General features: G+C 43.4%; 1 protein-coding gene across 5 annotated transcripts in view; it reads left to right on the top strand.

The window, feature by feature from the left end:
* Positions 1-23262, top strand: part of LOC138962358 (uncharacterized) — a 73691-nt gene that overhangs the window by 25591 nt on the left and 24838 nt on the right. Inside the window, exon 1 of one of the 5 annotated variants that reach the window (XM_070334153.1) lies at positions 18353-18747. The exons of 3 other annotated variants lie outside the window; for them this stretch is intronic. The gene's annotated coding sequence lies outside the window, so the exon portion shown is untranslated. Of the gene's footprint in view, positions 1-18352; positions 18783-23262 lie in introns of those variants that run through there. One more of the 5 variants, XM_070334154.1, reaches the window with a different exon arrangement.

Here is a 23262-nt window from a genome sequence, read left to right as displayed (position 1 = left end):
TGTATCTTAGAAATTGCCGCCAGTCGAACATCCCACCAATTTCAGTGTGATCAAAGCCAAATACCTGATTGCCGCCTTCGACTGACATTCAGTTCTGCGCCGAGTCGACCAACATAGAGTGCCAACATTACAGCCAGCCAGACAGAAAATGACAGTAGTAGCCAACACAAAATGGACCATACGGGAAGCAGGGTTCTCGGATTGTGTCAGGTATTTGCAGGGTGCGTTGTCTTCATTTGTAGTTCAAAGGCACAGAGCATTAATAGATATCAAATTAGAAATCTTCGTTGGACAGACGGTTTGAAAGCATTGATAATTTATGTCAACCGGATAATGATGTTCGTGACTGATATTTAAAAGGCCCTTATATCACTTCCAAAGTTATACCGTACGATTTTTCGTTACAAATAATAATACCGCGCAGGGGGACTAGCTTCACTTTACAAAAGCGAGTGTTTTAAAAGATTAATTAAATATCGTAATATAGGCAAAGTGAAGTTCGGTTGAGTTACTTTCCACTGACTGAGTTACTTCACTTGCTTTTGTTCGTGATGAGTTAACTAGGCCTCAGCCGCGCTCCTGGACTACTTGTTATTTCCAGAACCGGAGGGAAGTAGCGCCCTAAAGCGCATTCACTCACTTTTATTTAATGAATTACCATACTCATGCGTTTTTGAACAAATCGTGTCATGTGCGTCCAGATAAAGGTACAGTTGACTGATTCCACAGATTCGCCAGAACCTCGAAACGGGAAAGCCGGCGGCACGTCCTATTTCTCCGGAAAGCGGCTTGCGTTTTTCAGCGAATTATTTGGGGTTAAAACGGTACGAAAGTGTGGTTATTGGACGTCCTTTTTCTTGACGGTCATTGACGTCATTATCATTGTATTTGTTCACTTCATATTTCCATTGATGAAGAAATATATACAAGGAAGTATTTGTCGATAACACATTTTTTTTATACTGGGTTTCTGTGATGTCAGGTTTTGTAATTTGAGGAATATCCGGGACAGTTTGAAAAAGACATTGACACAGTATCATATACGTATATCACAACGTAAAACAACATAACATGACAAAAACAAATCTTTAGGACACCGCCCCCCCCCCTCACCACCCGCTGCCCCCGCCGCCGCATAAAAAGACACTCAAAATTGTAGAGCAGCACATTTCCAGAAGTCAATAAATCAGGAGAAGAAATTCTCTGGGGTCAAGGCAGTGGCGTATGCTGACAAAGAGCCATCAGGTAGTCTACGATTGTCGTCTTCTCCTGGAATATTGTTAGACACACGAAAAAATGAACGATAGTTCATTGACAGAGTGGTCCAATGAGTGAAAGTGTGCAATACGGACATGCTTCTTTTTTATGTAGAGCGTACATCGCCACTGTAACAACGCAATGTGCTGGATCGATAACCATTTATAGAGTACTCCCCATCAAGCATTGACTTCATTAACTTCCAACCATGTCATGCAATCATTCATTTGGATCTGACCTTGTCAATCTGCGTCTGACCATGTCATCCAGTACGCCGCTATAAAATGACCAGGGTCTGTGGTCAAAGCACGCGGAAGAATGATATCTTGGCGATATATGCAAAATGTCTGGAAGCGGCGGGGCGCGGTATAGAGTGTACCGAGGCGAGACCGAGTCACGTATCGCTCAGAGATGGATTGTTTGGGGCGGCGTATCCTCCTGACATGATTTATCGCCTGGATGGCATCTACACGCTGCGGCAGCGACAGGAAATTGTAAGGGCATTTTGTGTGGATATCTGTCGGTGTGACTCGAGTAAGAAACGTTTGGTTGTGGTGGCTGATAAGGAGAGGGTTTGAGAGAACAAAGAAAGAAAATCAGAGGGGGTAGAGAGTAGAGTGGAAGAATTATACGTTCAAAAAATAAACCAAAAAACACTTACAGTAAAGCAAGCAATCAAAAACAACAACTGAGACACACAAGACTGTCAGAACATGCGTGATTCAGGCGTTCCTCTGAAAAGCAGCGATTTGGTGTGGTTGCTGATAACTCAGAGACTCGGAGAGTTCCAGAGAACAAATCAGAGGGTTCCAGAGAACAAAGCAGGAAAAACAGATGAGGGTTGAGGTGAAAAATAAGTTAAAAGACAAACGACCTGAGATGTAAGACTTTCAAAATGGTTATGGTCCAGCCGGCCTCCTTCCCCCACTCCGGCCCTACTGTCTGAGCCGACAAGGTCTCCCCCAGACCTTCACCAGAGAATTCAATGTCTGTCAAAGGATTCTGTCGTCATGTTCACTTGTCCGTTTATTCATAACATGCTAGTGTTCCTGAACACATTCTGTGAGGGCAAACTCGTCCACATCTTCTGTTGTCCACTGGTTGTTAGTTGCAGAAAACGACACCTTAGTTTTTCTTGTAGAGGTAGTCGTCAGTCACGACAGGAATAACCACTTTACTTTTCAACCTATCATTAGGTCTGTCTGCCAGTGCCAGGCGTCTGTCACCTTCTTCTTCTTCTGCGTTCGTGGGCTGAAACTCCCACGATTTTTACGTGTATGACCGGTTTTTACCCCGTCATTAAAGCAGCCATACGCCGCTTTTGGAGGAAGCATGCTGGGTATTTTCGTGTTTCTATAACCCACCGAACTCTGAAATGGATTACAGGATCTTTTCCGTGCGCACTTGGTCTTGTGCTTGCGTGTACACACGAAGGGGGATAAGGCACTAGCAGGTCTGCACATAAGTTGACCTGGGAGATCGGAAAAATCTCCATCTTAACCCACCAGGCGCGGCCGGGATGCGAACCCACGACCGTCCGCTTTGGAGGCCGGCGTCTTACCACCAAGCCATTGCGCCCGCTGTCACCCTTAATGTTATGTTTGCCCATTTACCGTTACGGCGGTGGTTTTTGACATTTCCCGCCGCCTTACCGATGCTCTTCAGTTGTACGCCTACTTTTCACACACTAGAAGAATGCTGATAAGACAACAAATACGAAGTCCAGCTGTGTCTAAAATAAAGTACTATGGCGGAACCCCCCCCCCCTTTTCAAGACGTTCAAAAATCACAGAAAATCACATTTTGAAAGGAGAAAGGGGGGGGGGGGGGGGCTGAAAATGGAGGTACATTTACATATATTGACATGACAGCATATCTGGAAAACTAGGGTCTTATAACGGCGGTGGTCTTAAAAACCAATCAATCAATCAATCAATCAATCAATCAATATGAGGCTTATATCGCGCGTATTCCGTGGGTACAGTTCTAAGCGCAGGGATTTATTTTTAATTTTTTTAAATGTTTATCTTATGCAATTTATATTGCGCACATATTCAAGGCGGAGGGATTTATTTATGCAGTGTGAGATGGAATTTTTTTTACACACTACATCACGCATTCACATCGGCCAGCAGATCGCAGCCATTTCGGCGCATATCCTACTTTTCACGGCCTATTATTCCAAGTCACACGGGTATTTTGGTGGACATTTTTATCTATGCCTATACACTTTTGCCAGGAAAGACCCTTTTGTCAATCGTGGGATCTTTAACGTGCACACCCCAATGTAGTGTACACCCGAGAAAAACCGGGGGAACCGGGGGCCTAAAAGGGGCTTCTACTGTTTAACAAGTTCTTGGTAATTTTCACCGCAAGACAGTAAACCATGTGTCATATTTTTAAGAAAATAATTCTGCTTATCAGACCATCTGCAATTCTGAACCGCTTTTCTGCTTCCGAGGTTTTCGTCAAAGATTCCAGTGTTGTAGCCAGACAGCTTTGTCATGTTCGCCGTTTGCCGATTGGCTCGTCCAGCGTAGGGTGAACGCGAAAGGCTGTTTTGATTGGTTGTCGGATAAGCTATGATTTATGGCCGGAGCGGGGCGAAAGTTTGTTTTAACGTTTGCCTTCTGAGAAGAGCTTTTTATGGTTTCCTGTTTGGGTTCTAAGATAAGCGTGCAAAGAAAATATTGCATAAAGTATCAGCCTTTGGAAACGGTAATTTGTTGCATGCTCTTTTTTTTACAAGCACGATGGATGTTTCGCACATGCTTCTTTATGAAGCACTTTGCCCTCAGTTTGGAGGTACAAGATGTGAGGCCCTGTGCGTGTGGGATATTCACATTATTCTCATGTTATAGCAGTCAAAAACCAGTTTTCGACTAGGTTGCAAGGGCGTACTTTCTTCCCAAAAGTGGAGTCAGAAGGTGAAGAAGATGAAATTTTTGTAATGTTTCAGGTGCATGCAGTTATGTATAGTATTCTAAATTCAAAACACCTTTTCTCGTCTTCGTCATCCGGCGTCGTCTTTTTATATTTAGTCAAGTTTTGACTAAATATTTTAACATCGAGGGGGGATCGAAACGAGGGTCGTGGTGTATGTGCGTGCGTGTGTGTGTGTGTCTGTGTGTGTAGAGCGATTCAGACTAAACTACTGAACCGATCTTTATGAAATTTGACATGAGAGTTCCTGGGTATGAAATCCCCGAACGTTTTTTTCATTTTTTTGATAAATGTCTTTGATGACGTCATATCCGGATTTTCGTGAAAGTTGAGGCGGCACTGTCACGCCCTCATTTTTCAACCAAATTGGTTGAAATTTTGGTCAAGTAATCTTCGACAAAGCCCGGACTTCGGTATTGCATTTCAGCTTGGTGGCTTAAAAATTAATTTATGACTTTGGTCATTAAAAATCTGAAAATTGTAAAAAAAAATAAAAATTTATAAAACGATCCAAATTTACGTTTATCTTATTTTCCATCATTTGCTGATTCCAAAAACATATAAATATGTTATATTCGGATTAAAAACAAGCTCTGAAAATTAAATATATAAAAATTATTATCAAAATTAAATGTGTCGAAATCAATTTAAAAACACTTTCATCTTATTCCTTGTCGGTTCCTGATTCCAAAAACATATAGATATGATATGTTTGGATTAAAAACACGCTCAGAAAGTTAAAACAAAGAGAGGTACAGAAAAGCGTGCTATCCTTCTTAGCGCAACTACTACCCCGCTCTTCTTGTCAATTTCACTGCCTTTGCCATGAGCGGTGGACTGACGATGCTACGAGTATACGGTCTTGCTGAAAAATGGCATTGCGTTCAGTTTCATTCTGTGAGTTCGACAGCTACTTGACTAAATATTGTATTTTCGCCTTACGCGACTTGTTCTCCTTCGTCTTCGCCTCACTCTCTCTTTCTCTCTCTCTCTTTCTCTCTCAATAAGAGTGAATCTATCTCTCAATCAGTCTCTCTCTCTCTCTCCCTCCCCCGACTGAGTCTGTATCTCTATGGAAGTGGTGGTATAGGTGGTGTATGCGCGCGTGTGTGTGTGTGTGTGTGTGTGTGTGTGTGCGTGTGTGTGTGTGAGTGCTTGTCATGATTCGTGTGTGTGTGTGTGTGTGTGTGTGTGTGTGTGTGTGTGTGTGTGTGTGTGATTGTATGCGTGTGTGTGTGTGTGTGTGCGCACGCGCGTCAAAGAGCCTTGCGATGATTTTGCTGACGCGTGAAAGGGTTACTTTAACTGTATTCCACACACGTTGTAACAGTCACGCCAGAGCTTCAAAAGCTGCGGTTGCACAGCTGCAGTGCGAATTCATTCATTCAACAGTTGGCGGGGGTCCATCTTGATTCGTGACAAGCGTTGACAGTTCAGTCATTTCAGTTATAGGACACAGTGTCAAGCTGTGTCCAGGTGCAATGAACTGATATTATCCCCGAGGAACGTATATCATCCTCCGGGTGTGGTTTATGTATGATCTGTTGTTACTTTGTCGGTCTTTGTTTTTCTTTGCACCCCCCGCGGGTTAGGGGGAGTCCCATATTGGTTGGGACGAGAAAGAATTTACCCGATGCTACCCAGCATGTCGTAAGAGGCGACTAACGGTTCTGTTTCTCCTTTTACCCTTGTTAAATGTTTCTTGTATAGAATATAGTCAATGTTTGTAAAGATTTTAGTCAAGCAGTATGTAAGAAATGTTAAGTCCTTTGTACTGGAAACTTGCATTCTCCCAGTAAGGTCATATATTGTAATACGTTGCAAGCCCCTGGAGCACTTTTTTGATTAGTGCTTTTGTGAACAAGAAACAATTAACAAGTGGCTCTATCCCATCTCCCCCCTTTCCCCTATCCCATCTCCCCCCTTTCCCCCGTCGCGATATAACCTTGAATGGTTGAAAACGACGTTAAACACCAAATAAAGAAAGAAAGAAAGAAAGTTTTTATTTGCCTATAAAAGGTGACTGAATTAATAAAGGGACGGAGATGTGTATGAGAATGAAACTCAAGAAAAATTCTCAATGAAACGGGTTTTTTTTATCGTGGAAAAAATGAAATGAAATGTTAGCTGTAGACAGTAACATAAACATCTTGAATAACACTGATATAATAGAAAAGGAACCTGAGAGAGAGAGAGAGAGAGAGAGAGAGAGAGAGAGAGAGAGAGAGAGAGAGAGAGAGAGAGAGAGAGAGAGGGGGGGGGGCGAATAAGGCTAGATGTTCGTGAAAAAAGGTAACCTTGACCTTGACCTGACCTAGTTTGGAAACGGTGACGTATACTTTCCCAGATCTTTTTTTATTTTTTATATTATAGCGCTAACATAAAGTTATCAAAAAAACTTAACAGAGCAAATATTGCAATTATTCTGAGGTTCATATGGTTACAGTCGTAGGATAGCTGGATCATAAGCGAGACCGCGGCGTAGAGCTACAAAATGTTGTAGCTTCGAATGCCCCTACCATTCGGCCCTAACCCCCCCCCCCCCTCTTACCTCATTTGCGCTGATAGAGGTAAACGCTATATAAATAGTTCAAAGATGGATCTGAAGCATCTGTTTACCGCACACGAGAGAATGAATCAGTGGAAAGAGAAGAAAGGCGCTTATTTTGGTGCTCTTCCAGGCACGATCTGACACATAAACGAATCTGTTGCGCCCGTGCCGGTGTAACACGAAAAAATTACTCCCACGAGATTTTTACTCCGGAGTAAACATTTCGTACGAAAAAGTTACTCCCTTTACGAAAAAAGCACTCCCCCATTGCACGAGAAAATTACTCCCCAAGACAGGTGAGTTCCGAGTAAACATTTCGTTCAAAAATGTTACTCCCCTGACGAATAAATAACGAATAAATTACTTCACCCCAACACGAGCAATTTAACTTCCCATGCCAGGTGTACGAAATGTTTACTCCCTTGTCCCCTGTTAGTCTTAGTGGTGGCAGGGGTGGAAGGAGGGTAGCGCGACATTCGTGTGCGCGAGATCACTTATTGGCATTATCCCTTCGCCCGCATCCCATTTTTGCGTACGAGATTTTTACTGGAAGTAAAAAAAATGGGGAGTAAAAATTTCGTGGAGGGAGTAATTTTTTCGTGCCTTGGGGAGTTCTTTTCTCGTACGAAAAGTGTACTCGGAGTAAGAATTTCGTACGAAATATTTACTCCGGAGTAAATTTTTCGTGGAGTAAAAATTTCGTGTTACACCGGCAGTTTATTTTGAATCCCTAAACAGAACGCTTCTAGGACATAAACATCTTTTGGTTTTCCTTTTCTGTAAGTTTATTTTTGCTCTCCGAACACTCGGAACACTCCTGAGACGTAAACAGCTTCAACGTCAGTTCCTTGAACTTATATTTTCTGTTAGTTTACAAGTGATTCAGTGCAGGCCGGAAATCTTTTATCGTGGTTTTTTTTCGTTTAAATTTGATCTTCCTTTTTAATTTTTTGTGTTGGTTAATAGTCTGCAGACTGATTGGTGTAACAAGCTGTCAATTGATTATTTAGATTTTAAAAGTTAGGTCTAGCGCCAAAACGCGCCGCCCCGGCGATTGTCTTATCAGACAATCCGGTCTCGCCACGCAAAAATAAATTCTTTGAAAATTGCTCGCTCTTTACGTAGGGCACCTAGGATGTTCTCAAGAGGTGAGTGTTTAAACAAAAGGATGTTTGTACTGACAGGGCCTGTGATGGTTTACGGGAGGCTTTCTGTGCCTTTAAGCTGATGCCTTTGTCACCGTCGGTCACTGACCGATGCCGGGTAACGACAAAATGACCGATGGCGGTGCACAGTCATGGATAGTTCATGTGGATAAATGTGATTCCGAGAGGCATGATTATGTCATGACTGATCCTTTCTGTTGATGACCGATGTCACGTTTTGTGTGTGTGTGTGTGTGTGTGTGTGACGGTGTGCGTGTGTGTGTGTGTGTGTGTGTGTGTGCGTACGTGCATGCGTGTGTGCGTGCGTGTGTGTGTGTGTGTGTGACCCAGATAATCGATTAAACATTGGCTTGAACTGTACACTCTTACTATTCTGGTCCCTTTTCTTCATGAGTTCACATTCTTGTGCTTGAAGCACACACATGTCCGCAGTCTCGTTTCCTCCAGAGTATACTGCACTGATTTGTCTTGTCGCGGTCACCAAGACCCAAGGCCTGCAGGCCGCGTGATTCTCAACGGGATTGATCCCATCAGTCTGGGCTGGCCGAGACCAAGTAAAGTTGTCGAGCTAGAGAGTCGACAGACAGAAAGGACTAGATTTAATTACAAGGGTGAGAAGTTCCAGACTCCTTTTTTGTTGGCTGGCACTCTTGGAATAACGATGGGGGAATGGGGGTGTGTGGATGTCGAGGGAAGGGGGAGGGGGATGTCGGAGGGGGGCGGGGAGAAAGGGGTGGGGGGTGGGTGGGGTGAGTGTGGGTGTGTGTGGGTATGATGCAAACCAGCGGCGTAGAAGGAGACGTGACCCATGTGCTTTGTATCAAAATGTCGACCCAGACTCATTTTGGTAATGCCATTAAATTCATTGAGAAAAAAGGTTAACTGTAAAAGTTCGGGCATGATTGAATTATATGAAAATATTCAATTTGTAAAAAAAAAAGATGTAGAAATCTGACACTGATAATGCAAGGGATTGATTTTTGTTGAGCTACAGAGGTCTATTGATCATGGGTTAGGTAGAGTATCGAAAAACATTTACCTGATCATATAGGTAAATTATGTGCAAGAGAAAGTCACGTTTGGTTGTCAGTTTGATTTCGTCGTTACTCATTGCATTGCTTGTATTTTCTGTGCGAAAGGGGTACAAGGAGGAATGGGAGTGGTTGGGCACCTATGTTAGGACCCCCCGCGGGTTAGGGGGAAGAATTGACCCGATGCTCCCCAGCATATCGTAAGAGGCGACTAACGGATTCTGTTTCTCCTTTTACCCTTGTTAAGTGTTTCTTGTATAGAATATAGTCAATTTTTGTAAAGATTTTAGTCAAGCAGTATGTAAGAAATGTTAAGTCCTTTGTACTGGAAACTTGCATTCTCCCAGTAAGGTAATATATTGTACTACGTTGCAAGCCCCTGGAGCAAATTTTTGATTAGTGCTTTTGTGAACAAGAAACAATTGACAAGTGGCTCTCTCCCCCCTTTCCCCGTCGCGATTATAACCATCGTGGTTAAAAACGACGTTAAACACCAAATAAAGAAAGACCTATGTTAGGCATATTCGTACATGTTTATGGAGCCACCCTTTCTCTTAGAGTTTCATTCCGATTTGCGAGAAACTGATAACATTGACATTTCAAGCAAGCAATGAGTCATTTTCCAGTGTTTTGCAATAGCTCTATATATTTTGCTCTATTAGTTATTTGTTGATCAAAGTTTTATTCACAGGTACCCAATTGCTCCTATATTAGGACGCCAGACATACCCGATATTTAAGAAGTGTGATTACAGTAGTTATATTTACAAGACTTTCATTATTCAGTATGGTTTTGGACAGGGCCAGGACTTTCTATTGATTATGAATGTGTCCTGCAACCTTGATCAACACCTGATGATGCAGGAGGGAAGAACTCAATGCACGCTCACAGGAAAACCAATTACCATACAGTAACCCTTTTTAATAAACAGTTTCTAATAAAACCCGTTTCTAACTACTGAGACCCACTTTCTGACTGCACGCTCACGGGAAAGCCAATTACCATACAGTAACCCTTTTTAATAAACCGTTTCTAACTACTGAGACCCACTTTCTGACGTCGATGATTTACCGGTACTTTCTACGAGTTTTCTCGAGTGTTCTCAATCAATCAATCAATCAATCAATATGAGGCTTATATCGCGCGTATTCCGTGGGTACAGTTCTAAGCGCAGGGATTTATTTTTTTATTTTTATTTTTATTTGTATGCAATTTATATCGCGCACATATTCAAGGCGCAGGGATTTATTTATGCCGTGTGAGATGGAATTTTTTTTACACAATACATCACGCATTCACATCGGCCAGCAGATCGCAGCCATTTCGGCGCATATCCTACTTTTCACGGCCTATTATTCCAAGTCACACGGGTATTTTGGTGGACATTTTTATCTATGCCTATACAATTTTGCCAGGAAAGACCCTTTTGTCAATCGTGGGATCTTTAACGTGCACACCCCAATGTAGTGTACACGAAGGGACCTCGGTTTTTCGTCTCATCCGAAAGACTAGCACTTGAACCCACCACCTAGGGTAGGAAAGGGGGGAGAAAATTGCTAACGCCCTGACCCAGGGTCGAACTCGCAACCTCTCGCTTCCGAGCGCAAGTGCGTTACCACTCGGCCACCCAGTTCTGCTTCCTTATTCAATGCCTCGTAATGCAAGGCAGAGGAATAAAAGTGTAAGAATGCTGCACAAGTGCAAAAGAAAGGCCATTTACATAAATTAACCTGTTTCACTCGACACGCGCAATCGACCATAACCCTATGGTCTACATTTACCACGTTGATGAATACGCCATTGATTGCTGAATGTCAAAGCCGAGGGGTGGTGAGTGGGTGTTGGTTTGAAGCAAGGTTAATGTCCCTTCTGGTTACAGTATGTTACAGCGTTTCTGGAATATTTTGTCCGGAGATTTGGTACTCCTGAGTTGTTTTATGAGTGATCTGCATGACACGTTTCTCATGTTCATGTTGGGTAGTTTTCTTTCTGAAGAGAAACCATTTTCAAACTCGTTTGTTTTGCCCAAGTCTTTTGCATTCGCCTGCAACTGCACGCGCACTAGTAAGAATAATTCTTTGATCTGTGTAAATAAAATTTTAAAAAGGCCGTGTTTCTAATGACTCGAGAAGAAAGCAATCTCAAACTCGGCATGGCAAAGCCATTAGCAGATGTCTCTTTATTTCCTTTATTTCTTAGATAGTTCATGTTGCGATAGGATCAGATGATAGGAGCACCGTGAGGACTTTTCATCTCGTAACCTTCCTCCTGCATTCTTCAAGTTTGGCTTTTTTTCCTCAGCACATGCTATTACTGTCTTTTTCCGTGCAGCGATTCAAGTGAAAGGGATTGCGTCAGAAACACAGCTTGTTAATAATGCATGCGCTTTCCTCTGGCTAGTGTGTGTATGTGAGTGAGTGTGTGTGTGTGTGTGTGTGTGTGTGTGCGTGCGTGCGTGTGTGTGTGTGTATGCGCGCGCGCGTGCGTGCGTGCGTGCGTGCGTGCGTGTGTGTGTGTATGCGCGCGCGTGCGTGCGTGCGTGTCCTATCTGTCTATCTTTTCTACAAGAAAGTGGTGCTTTGGGGCCAACTGTGTGCCGTTGTTAGGCCACAAGTGTTGACATCATGTTGCTGGACTTAGATATGCAAAAGAAAACTATTGATGATCGATGATGCAAAGAAAAATGCTCCTCAGAGCCAAATTCAGCGAAGAAGAACACTACTAGACTAATGATTGCACCGTGGCAAAGAAATGTAAGGGGGTCTCAAATTGACCGCAAAAGACTTTGACACAAGTATAATGATAAAGGTCTCGAGACATCTGCTAATGGCTTTGCCATGCGGAGTTTGAGCTTGCTTTCTTCTCGAGTCATTAGAAACACGGCCTTTTTAAAATTTTATTTACACAGATCAAAGAATTATTCTTACTAGTGCGCGTGCAGTTGCAGGCGAATGCAAAAGACTTGGGCAAAACAAACAAGTTTGAAAATGGTTTCTCTTCAGAAAGAAAACTACCCAACATTCAACATAGGATCACTATTATTTTTTTTCTATTTTTCATGACTTATGCCAGGGTTATGCCAAATGTGTTAGAAACGGAACAGACATTTGGAGTTGTATCGATGTATACTAGCCGTCATACTATTTACCCCCTTAGGTAAACTGCGTTCTTGTTTAATTGTTCTGGCCGAGGCCAATGAAAGATTAAGACTCTTCGTCAAGCTGTACGGCCAACAACATGAAACACTGTAATGGCCTCAAGGCTCGGTTGACATGCCTGTACTGCTGGCCTGGCCTATATATCTGCGCGTTGCAAAAATGTACATGATCGATGTGTGACACGAACTGTGCAGATTATGATACGAGTCCTCTGTGTTTTCCTGTCTAAAGTGCATAGGTCTAGCTTTTCTGTCAGTCTCTTCTCCTTCTCCCATCCTATCATTCTCATTTCTATACAGCAAACATGCACAGGTGCCCAACCCACACCCCCCCGCGGGTTAGGGGGAAGAATTTACCCGATGCTCCCCAGCATGTCGTAATTAGAGGCGACTAACGGATTCTGTTTCTCTTTTTACCCTTGTTAAGTGTTTCTTGTATAGAATATAGTCAATTTTTGTAAAGATTTTAGTCAAGCAGTATGTAAGAAATGTTAAGTCCTTTGTACTGGAAACTTGCATTCCCCCAGTAAGGTAATACATTGTACTACGTTGCAAGCCCCTGGAGGAAATTTTTGATTAGTGCTTTTGTGAACAAGAAACAATTGACAAGTGGCTCTATCCCATCTCCCCCCTTTCCCCGTCGCGATATTATAACCTTCGTGGTTGAAAACGACGTTAAACACCAAATAAAGAAAAGTGCCCAACCCTCTCCGCCCTGCCTCAGACAGATTGAATAACCCTGTATTGAATCGAATTGTATTCCAACATTCTTTTGTCAGCGTTCAAACCCTTCTCTTACCCCTCCCTCAACCCTTCCCTTCTACTACAACGCCATGTTGTAAAGCACCTAAATTATGTGCAATCACCCTTCCTCGGTTCTGTTGTCAGTGTCCATACACTTCTGTTACCCCTCACCCACTACCCTCCACTACAACGCCATGTTGTAAAGCACCTAAATTATGTGCAATCACCCTTCCTCAGTTCTGTTGTCAGTGTCCATACACTTCTGTTACCCCTCACCCACTACCCTCCACTACAACGCCATGTTGTAAAGCACCTAAATTATGTGCAATCACCCTTCCTCAGTTCTGTTGTCAGTGTCCATACACTTATGTTACCCCTCACCCACTACCCTCCACTACAATTTACTTTTTTTTTTGAGCATCCAAATGTTCGCCGAAAACACCAACAAGAACCTGTATAATCGGCCAAAAGTGCATGGTTCATGAACAAATATGCGTCAAATGCGTACATGTACAGTATTAGTTGGAGTCGAAGAGTTTTCAATATTTTGTGAAACCCATGTCGTATGCGTTTAGTACGCTTACTTTCCTTTATTTCTTAGATAATTAGGGACGTATTTGTCTTTTGCGAATGATGTTTCTGTGGTCGTTCTCGGTATTATTTAAAACTCCCTATTGCATACAGCAATTGCTGAAGTACGCTATCGTGGACAAAAGGTGTTGAACAGTATATGCACGCTTCATCGCCCGCTAACTGACAAATATTTTTTCCTCCACGCCTCATTGCATCCGTGTCAGCACATGGCCTGTGCAAGCTCAGTGCAGCAGTATTGAACGCGGAGCTTCCCTGTTTCATTTGGCTATTTACTTCTTTTTTTGAGAGAGAGAGAGAGAGAGAGAGAGAGAGAGAGAGAGAGAGAGAGAGAGAGAGAGAGAGAGTGTGTGTGTGTGTGTGTGTGTGTGTGTGTGTGTGTGTGACACGAACTTTCATGTTGATCAGTCACGCCTGGTGGTGTCCCTCATATGTCCCAAATATTTGCAGTGCATAGTGAACTGTTTACCTACCCATACTTATCCATCCAAATCATATTCCACCCCCCCTCCCCCACGTTAGTTACATAACCTTGTGTCAGTGACTCAGGTTTGAAGACAAGGGTCTCTCGTATGGTATATTTGTGCAATGTGTATACAATATGTGGTGTACATGTATAATGTTTATGTTGTCTCTGAGTAATTGCTTTCGCTCATAGATTTGCTTCAGCTCCCTCCACCCATCCTTGTCACATCCCTACCCTTCCCACCCACCCCTTAGTTACATAAACGGGTGTCATTGACCGGCGTAATTATGCAGACAGGCATGTGAAGTGCACCTGTATGTGGCCTGCCACGGTCTGTTTCATCACTTGATTGGACAAAACTCCATACAAGGAAGTTCAGGCTATCAACACTGAAGATAGAAATGCGTTCACACACTTGTATTCTGACTAATCATTCACCTGTATTGATTAATTGATTGATCGATCATTTTAGGTTTTGGTATTGATCTCTTCTCCGATTTAGTATCGACCCAACCAACTCGAGTCGTTCAGAACTATTCATACCGAGGGCGTATTACAGTAACATATAGAAGCTTGAAGTTCAAACAGATTTCAAACGGACAGAAGACATGCGTGTGATCATGATAAACAAGACATTGCTCTGACAAATAGCAAGGTGAGTCTTAGACTGAAGACAAAAACAACCACCCCTTAATTCTTTCTTTCTTTATTTGGTGTTTAACGTCGTTTTCAACCGTTCAAGGTTATATCGCGACGGGAAAAGGGGGGGGGTGGGATAGAGCCACTTGTCAATTGTTTCTTGTTCCCAAAAGCACTAATCAAAAACCCGCTCCAGGGGCCCGCAACGCAGCACAACATACTACCTCACTGGGAGAATGCAAGCCTCCAGTACAAAGGACTTAACATTTCTTACATACTGCTTGACTAAAATCTTTACAAACATTGACTATATTCTATACAAGAAACACTAATTAACAAGGGTAAAAGGAGAAACAGAATCCGTTAGTCGCCTCTTACGACATGCTGGGCGGAGCATCGGGTAAATTCTTCCCCCTAACCCGCGGGGGGAACCACCCCTTAAGAAAGGAAAAATTCGCTGATGTAAGCATCATGCTTAAGTTCTGATCCTCAATGCCAAACAGTGTACATGTTTCACAATATAAAAAGTGAATACAGTTTTATTAAAACCAAACAACTTGAATAGATAAAATTACACCATATTATTTAAAACGAATACACTTCATAACCACAGAACCGATGGTATTCCGTGTAAGTGCATTACAAAGTGCCTGTTCACAACACACTTAACAATGCGTCATAGCACAACTGAATCAGAATAAACACTTTATCGTAAAACAAAAATTACTTAAAAGGGAAGAGCTATCGTACACTTTAGTCGGCCTCGCTAAGTATAGTGACACTGAGAAGAATGTCCGGTAAACGAACCAGCAGAAATGTCACCTATCACTGTTCATCAAACTTCTCACGTCGATTCATACATTACACGTGGACCTTCAAGCCGATCAGTATAAGACTAAGACATTTACATACTTCGGGAGTTTTCGGTATGACTCGAGTGACCACCAGGTCCGGAAGCAAGCACTCACGGGTCATGGTGTTGACATTTGCCGGTGTGACGTTTTCATCTTTCGCCGTGTTGATATTTCGCTTCTCGGCCTCGTTGATCTAGCATAAACTCTACACTGAACAAAAAAACACCCTTCGATAGTACTGATTAGCGACCTTGTGTACCTTACATTCATGGGGCCAAATTTGTCCAACCAATTTTTTTAATTTAACTTAGAAATTTGATTCATCCTAAAATGTTTCCCTTTTTTACTCAAGGGACGTAACCACTCGGTACACGTTTTCGAAGAATTCGATTTTGGGGGTGAAATCTATAAAAATGTTACCACCAATTTTCTTCACATGCAAGAAACTGACATGCTTTTCGTCCATAAATAATTTCACTTCTTAATTTTACCAGGAAACAACATTTCAGTCTTGAGTATATGTCGAGGGGGAAATATGTACACAGGCGAAAGATGAAATCGTGACACCGGCCAACCTGCCGCCGATGATCAGGAAATGACGTGGGTTTATGTCCTGTTAAGCCTTAAGACGGGTTTGTTTGTACAATGATACGGCGTGTCAAGTCCTTGGTAAGTTGCTTTGAAATTTATCAGTCGAGTCACGTTTCGTAAATGCACGTTTAGTTAACTTTCAAGTTTATCAGTTGAGTCACTTTCCTCAAAATCCATTTACTTTTCACAGTGACCTGCAAAGTCTCCATTCAATTCTATTGCCGGAAAACTTTCCCCGCTGATAAACCGCAAGTCACACGAAAGCTATCGACCAGAGTTACGTTAAGTTGTTATCAGTGGACCCGCTTTTAACCGGCTCAGCTGTTTGCGTTGCTTTCCTTTTCGCTTCCCTCTTCCGTGGTTTTTCCCTTCTTCTTGGCTTTGATCTCAGTTTTGCCTCCCTTTTAATTAATTAGTAATTTTTTCTCCTTTTCTGCCCTCGTCAGTTCTCAGTGAATAATTAGTCGTCTGTTGATTCCCTGCTGCATGATTCATTTCGTGATCACAACAAAGAGTCTGTAGTTACGTGTGCTGTCTCAGAGCGTCTCTGAGTAACCGAGAAACAATGACTGAGTCTTCATTGTACCCGCCCTCACATGACTTGAGTATTATTTTGATTTTTGGGAAACTTTCTTTCTTTCTTTCTTTATTTGGTGTTTAACGTCGTTTTCAACCGTTCAAGGTTATATCGCGACACGTTTTGTTGGTGAATGCACAATGCACTATAGCACCCTACCCTAACAATACCAACACTGTACTCATTCTTTATTTTATTTTCCTAATTGTTATTACTTAACTTGTGTTTTTAGTTAATTTAAAAATGAACAAAGTGTTGTAATTGTCCTTGTTATAGGGACGTATTTCGCGACATATCGGCTTTGAAACGGACACAAAGACAATAATTATGCAAATCTGAGAAGACTGAGACTTTTCAGTAAGCGTAAGTAATCAAGTTTTCTCTGTCTGCAGTCTGCTTGTTAACGTTCTTAATGTTGTTACTGTATATTAATTATAACATGTATACAAGAAATTAATAAAAACACGCTTAAACCAAGTTTTCTCTGGACTCTACTCCGGGCTCGAAGGAGGTAAACGGTGACAACTGGAAAGTATAGCCCTGTGGCAATAGCCTGGGTTGAATTGATGGGGGAGAGGAAGAGAGGAGTTTCGGGACAGGGGTGTCAGGAGAACAAAGGCGGGAAGAAGAGGGAGAAGACGGGGCGGGTTGAATCAGTGGGATTTAAATGAGGCCTCTCACAAGACACTGCAGAGAGTTTCTCAGTGTTGACAGCTTGCATCAGCAACAAAACAAAGCGGCCAGACCTCATCACTCAGGCGACACTACCGAGTGACTCATACACTACAGGCAAAACACACAGACACACACGTTGACATACAACAGCCTAGAAACGAACAAGCTCTACTAGGGCTGGCTGTCCAGTCAGAGCCAGTTTCACAAATACGTACTTCTTCTTCTTCGTTCATGGGCTTAGACTCCCACGTTCACTCATGTTTTTAGCACGAGTGGATTTTTACGTGTATGACCGTTTTTACCCCGCAACTCAGGCAGCATACGCCGATTTCGGGGGAGGCATGCTGGGTATTTTCGTGTTTCTATAACCCACCGAACTCTGACATGGATTACAGGATCTTTTCCGTGCGCACTTGGTTTTGTGCTAGCGTGTACACACGAAGGGGGTTAAGTCACTAGCAGGTCTGCACATAAGTTGACCTGGGAGATCGGAAAAAATTCCACTCTTAACCCACCAGGCTGCAGCGACCGGGATTCGAACTCACGACTCTCCTGATTTCTTACCACCATGCCACAGCGCCCTCACAACAAATACGTACGAACGCGCCGTTTTGTTGTTGGAAATTGCCAGTATGCGCCGTTTCGAATTCAATTCGTGTTGCTCATTCACTCTGGGCGGCCTCTTTGAAAGCCCGCCCAACAAGCGCCGTCTTTTCAGTGTTTGAACGCGTGTGTAGGCTTTTCACGGCCGTTTATACATGTGTCTCAAGGTGATCGAACTCAAGCCAATATTCATCATCAAGGAACAACTTGACCCTTCTGCACTCCGCTCACTGAAGTCAGCACTGCTACTTGCATTAAGTTCAGTCATTGAAGTCAAGTAAATGCAAATTTGTATTGATGGACCTTTTGTGGTGGCCGTGTAAACAATGCTTTAATCTGTTACAAATTCATGGCATTTACATTCACGCACAAACACAACAACAAAACTACAATTTATAGCGGTATGTTGAAATCAGAATTACAAAGTCCTAGTGATTAATATTCTTTGCGGTGGTTGATTGAACCACAGACTGTAGAAAACACAGACTGCATGAACCGTCAACGATTTCTCGCGTTCTGGCGCCTGTGTTAGTCGTCGGTCGCCCACCGCTGGTGTCTCTTGAGCTGTCGTATACGTTCGTTCGTTTCGCAGGGTTGGGCTGGTGGCTATTGCACCCACAACGGCTCAGCCAGTCAGTCCTATGTGTCCGGAGTCTCCAAAGCTGGGAGGAAAAAGGCTTTACTACTTGTTCGATAGGTGTGGGTGTGTGGTGTGGCGTAACTTTGGTGTAATGTGCCGCGGCTGGTCCAACCAGCATTATATATCTGCAGTGACTCGGAAAAACTCGGAGTGGAATAAAACAACCGAGTGGATACGTGCTGGGCATTTCAGCAAATGCGGTTGTGTTTGTGACTGTGACACAGCTTTTGTGAACATTCTGTTGAGGATCTTGACATTACATGTGAGTTTTGGACTTAAATCGAATCTTGTTTTACGGTATGTCTTATTCACTTATTTTGTGTTTTTTTCTGTCCTATTTTTGTGTGTGTATATAAAGTCTGGGAACGAAAGTTCTTCATATGTTAATTCATGCGATAGTCTACCTTCCTTAGATAGAAGTCTTCGTTATTTGTCGTTGAAGATCCCGAGTAAACTAAACCCAATCATTGAAAACGAGCAAATGCCGGTTTGATAGAATTATTATGTAACAGGAACTGCGCAGTTTCACATTCCTAGAACGTTGCATGTATGTTTCCGAAGTTCGAGGGAGGTAACGGGAACAAATTCTGATCAGACGGATTGCATTGTTTTGCATCAGTATAAATTGCTCTCCCTATAACATTTCTCTCTCTCTCTCTCTCTCTCTCTCTCTCTCTCTCTCTCTCTCTCTCTCTCTCTCTCTCTCTCTCTCATTTTCATGTCTTTTCGTTTGTGCCTGTGCGTGTGACTATTTTTTTGCCCATGCCTGTCTCAGTGTCTGTCTATCTCTGTCTATATACGCGGTGTGTGTGTGTTTGTGTGTGTGTGTTCGTGTGTGTGTGTGTGTGTGTGTGAATGTGGCTGCGTCTCTCTCTCTCTCTCTCTCTCTCTCTCTCTCTCTCTCTCTCTCTCTCTCTCTCTCTTCCTGTTAGTGTCACCTGTGTGAGTTTGAAAGATTAGCGTTCTTGTCAGGCTGAGGTTAGCTAAGTTTTTGGGTGTTCACACCATTAGGGAGGGAGAGAGGGAAAACGTGACTACACGTACTCGACTTACTCGTCAGCCTAACACAGACTTGTTTCTGGAGTCTTACGGTGTATGTACGGATCCTACTTTTCGTCGACTGTTCTAACCGATTACTACAAATATTTAAAAAAAAAGTGTAGTTCTGTGTTTGTTTGCATACATATATATATGTTTAATGTTTTGAGCTGTCTGTCTGTTCGTACGTCCGTTTGTCAAGTTTGTCCGTTCGATCGGTATGTTTTTGTCTGTACATGACGAAACGTTCCCTTTCCTTTAGACGGTCATTTGCAACTTGACAAAGGCTGGAGGGATAAAAGCACAACACGCAAGTCCACCCACACGGACGCACCCTTTGCTCTTCACGTCTCAATAGTGTCCCCTCTTTAACCAACTCAACCCCCCTCAACACCTGCCTTCACAATATTCCCTTCCATCCCCACCCCCGCATCCCATTCCGACCCCACAGGCACATGACGCTAATTGAGTTGGGGGTGGAGGAGGGCGGGGGGGGGGGGGGGGGGTGGGGGTTCTACTCTCACGGTAGTCTTTGGCAGGAGAGCATGCCCCACAGGCCCCAACCATCCAATATCGAGCGCGTGTGCCCTACTCCCACCAACCTAACTCTCCATCCGTCCAGCAGTCCCCATGTACCCCAACCTCCCCTCTGTAAAAAAAAAAAGTAAATTTTAAGGGGCTTATTGTCCGTCAGGTCTTAATTGCCTATATTGGACATGAATTGGTTTATACGATTCGAGTTTTTACGCCCTCACGGCTTTTGATGTGTGCGTGTTTAGGTGGTATCAGCCATCTGCACTTATGGTAGAATGACCAAGATCTTTAACGTGCCATTGTGGTGACACGGGGGTGGGAGATGGATACCGTCTCTGGGTCTGCACATAAAGTTGACCCGTGTCCGTCCCGGCCCGGATTCGAACCAGCGACCTTTCGATCACAAGTCCAGTGCTCTACCACCTGAGCTACCGGGCCCCCCCCCCCTCCCCTCTGTCTCTACTCCATGTCAATGTATTTGCACCTCATCCCCCACTCCCGCCTGCAATTAACGTACCTCACTGCAACCGCCCAACGAATTTTGGTCGCAACTCCACCACTTCCACCCAAGCAGAGTATGTTTGCGTGTGCTTATACCTAGTGATATTGTAAAGCGCATAGTGCTTTTAGTTATGCGCTATAGAAATCTCCTTAATAAATAAATAAATAAATAAATAAGCAACCCCTTTTCTCCTCTCCTCTCCTCTCCTCCTCTCCTCTCCTCTCCTCTCCTCTCCTCCTCTCCTCTCATCCCTCCAACCCCTCTCCCCATCCACCCAGTGTCACGTACCCCAACTCCCCCCTCCTCCTTGTCATTTGGTTTCTCACCTCCCCGGGGCCAAACCCCGAGAACAAATCTTCAAATATTGAATCTGTTATCTACACCCCACCGCCATCAACATCCACAAAACTGACACAACAGCAGCAACCGTCCAACGAACTTTGCACGATTTTTTCCCAGCTCAATTTTCTCAGTTCGTGCAAGTCAAAAGTTCCTTCTCTCTTCTCTTTGTTGTTGTTGTTGTTGTTGTTGTTGTGTAGCGTTCATATTGGGTCTGCTGAAAAATATCTTCTTTTCTCTCTCCTCGTCACGCTTCAGTTGTTACTCTGGTTGACACGGCTGTTCTTGCTGTTGCAGCACAGAAGACGGAGAAAATGAGTGTCACGTTTTAATTTTTAATTTTTCTTTACTTCGGATTTTATTTCGACACCATCCCTATCCGCCAAATTAAAGCAACCCAACCGCAACCGTCTAACGAACGTTGCTCGACTTTTTCCCAAGCTCCATTTTCTCGGTTCATGTAAGTCAAAGGCTCCTTCTGCTACTGCAGCAGTTTTCATTGCGTCCATATCGATTCGGACCCTCCAATGTTGTTAGGTATGTGGGATGAATGCGCCCACGCTCTCTTGGAGATCTGCTGCAAAATATCTCTTTTTCTCTCTGCTCGTCACGCTTCAGCTGTCACTCAGGCTGGGACGGCTGTTCTTTCAGTACAATAGACAGAGAAAGTGTGTGTTTCAAGCGCGTTTTCCTCTCCCCCTCAACAATTTATTTCCACACCACCCCCACCCGCGAAAGTAATCAAAATGCTTTCGTCCAAAGGACTTTGCTCGAATTTTCCCCCAGCTCGAATTTCTAAGTTCGTGTAAGTCAAAATCACTTTCTGCTGCTGCAGCAGCACTTCTTGTGTGTTAATATCGATCCGGACCCCCCCCCCCCCCCCCTCCAGTTGTTAGGTATGCAGGCTGAACAAACCCACGCTGTTTTTGAGAACTGCTGCTTCAAAGGATTTTTTTTACATCCCCCGTATGGCTTCACTCTAGATCTGTCTGTCTTTTTGTTTGTCTGTTTGTCCGCACTTAGGTCTCTGGTTGTGTTTGTTCGCCACGCTTCATTTGTCACCGCCGCTGTGACGGGTGTTCTTGCAGCAAGACAGAGCACAAAAGACAGAGGTAATGACTGAGGTTTTCACAATACGCTTTTTCCTGGTGAACGTTTGGAGTGCACAAGAAGTGGGCGTGGTTTTACAAGAATGAATGTTATGACGCTGTTTGTTAGGGGCTCCGCTCACCTATGTAACTTCAGCAGGACCGACGACGCACTGCAGATTATCCCAGCCCGCTACACGTTGCATGAAAGGAAAAAGAGGCCAAGTACTCGTCATAATCCTTATCGCGGCATAAATAATAGGCAGTGCGTCGTCTGTGCCGCTGAAACTGCGCAGGTATATTCTGCCCATTAGAAACATATTTTTGTGTGTGTGAAAATGTGTGAAGTCTGCACACAATGTTTGTAATTTTGTCAGCTTCGTCCTCCTGTACTGACCGGCACGGTTGGCCTAGTGGTAAGGCGTCCGCCCCGTGATCGAGAGGTCGTGGGTTCGAACCCCGGCCGGGGTCATACCTAAGACTTTAAAATTGGCAATCTAGTGGCTGCTCCGCCTGGCGTCTGGCATTATGGGGTTAGTGCTAGGACTGGTTGGTCCGGTGTCAGAATAATGTGACTGGGTGAGACATGAAGCCTGTGCTGCGACTTCTGTCTTGTGTGTGGCGCACGTTAAATGTCAAAGCAGCACCGCCCTGATATGGCCCTTCGTGGTCGGCTGGGCGTTAAGCAAACGAACAAACAAATCCTCCTGTACTCAGTGTGCAGTTAATGCTTTCTCTCTCTCTCTCTCTGACATGCAGAGTTATACTAACGCTAAAAAGTTTCAATTTTCATCATCTCAGTTACGAGAAATCGTCAATTTAGCATCGTTCTTGGAAAGTATCAACAATAATTTTAAACTGTTCTTGATTATTATTATTATTAGTTTTGTACAAATTCTTTAGTTTTGTTGATGATTTAACGTAGAGCTTTTGCCTCAGGCAGTCTCAAATGTCCATTATGTGTCATACTCTTTGACAGCACACTGCTGCCAAAGTCTTGATTTTAATTGTACTAATTATTTTGGAAGCCTTTAATTTTAATTATTCATATTTAATCCCCCCCCTCCCCCCATAGCAATAGCAATCACGGTCATCTTTATGGTCACTACTTTTGATGATATCACGCCACCATGCACGGACACAACAAAAATCATCCGTTTACAAAAACATCATCCGTAAAATAAAAAAAGTGTTCCACGTTGATAATGATGATTCAGTCTGTAGCTTCTCGGGCGGTCTGATCGGGATGCTCACCACCATTTGTCTCTCAGACTCC

The sequence above is a fragment of the Littorina saxatilis genome, linkage group LG3, assembly GCF_037325665.1.
Source record: "Littorina saxatilis isolate snail1 linkage group LG3, US_GU_Lsax_2.0, whole genome shotgun sequence".
Lineage (NCBI taxonomy): Eukaryota > Metazoa > Mollusca > Gastropoda > Littorinimorpha > Littorinidae > Littorina > Littorina saxatilis.
Note: the sequence above shows the minus strand (reverse complement) of the source record. Positions and strands in the feature narration are given on the sequence as shown.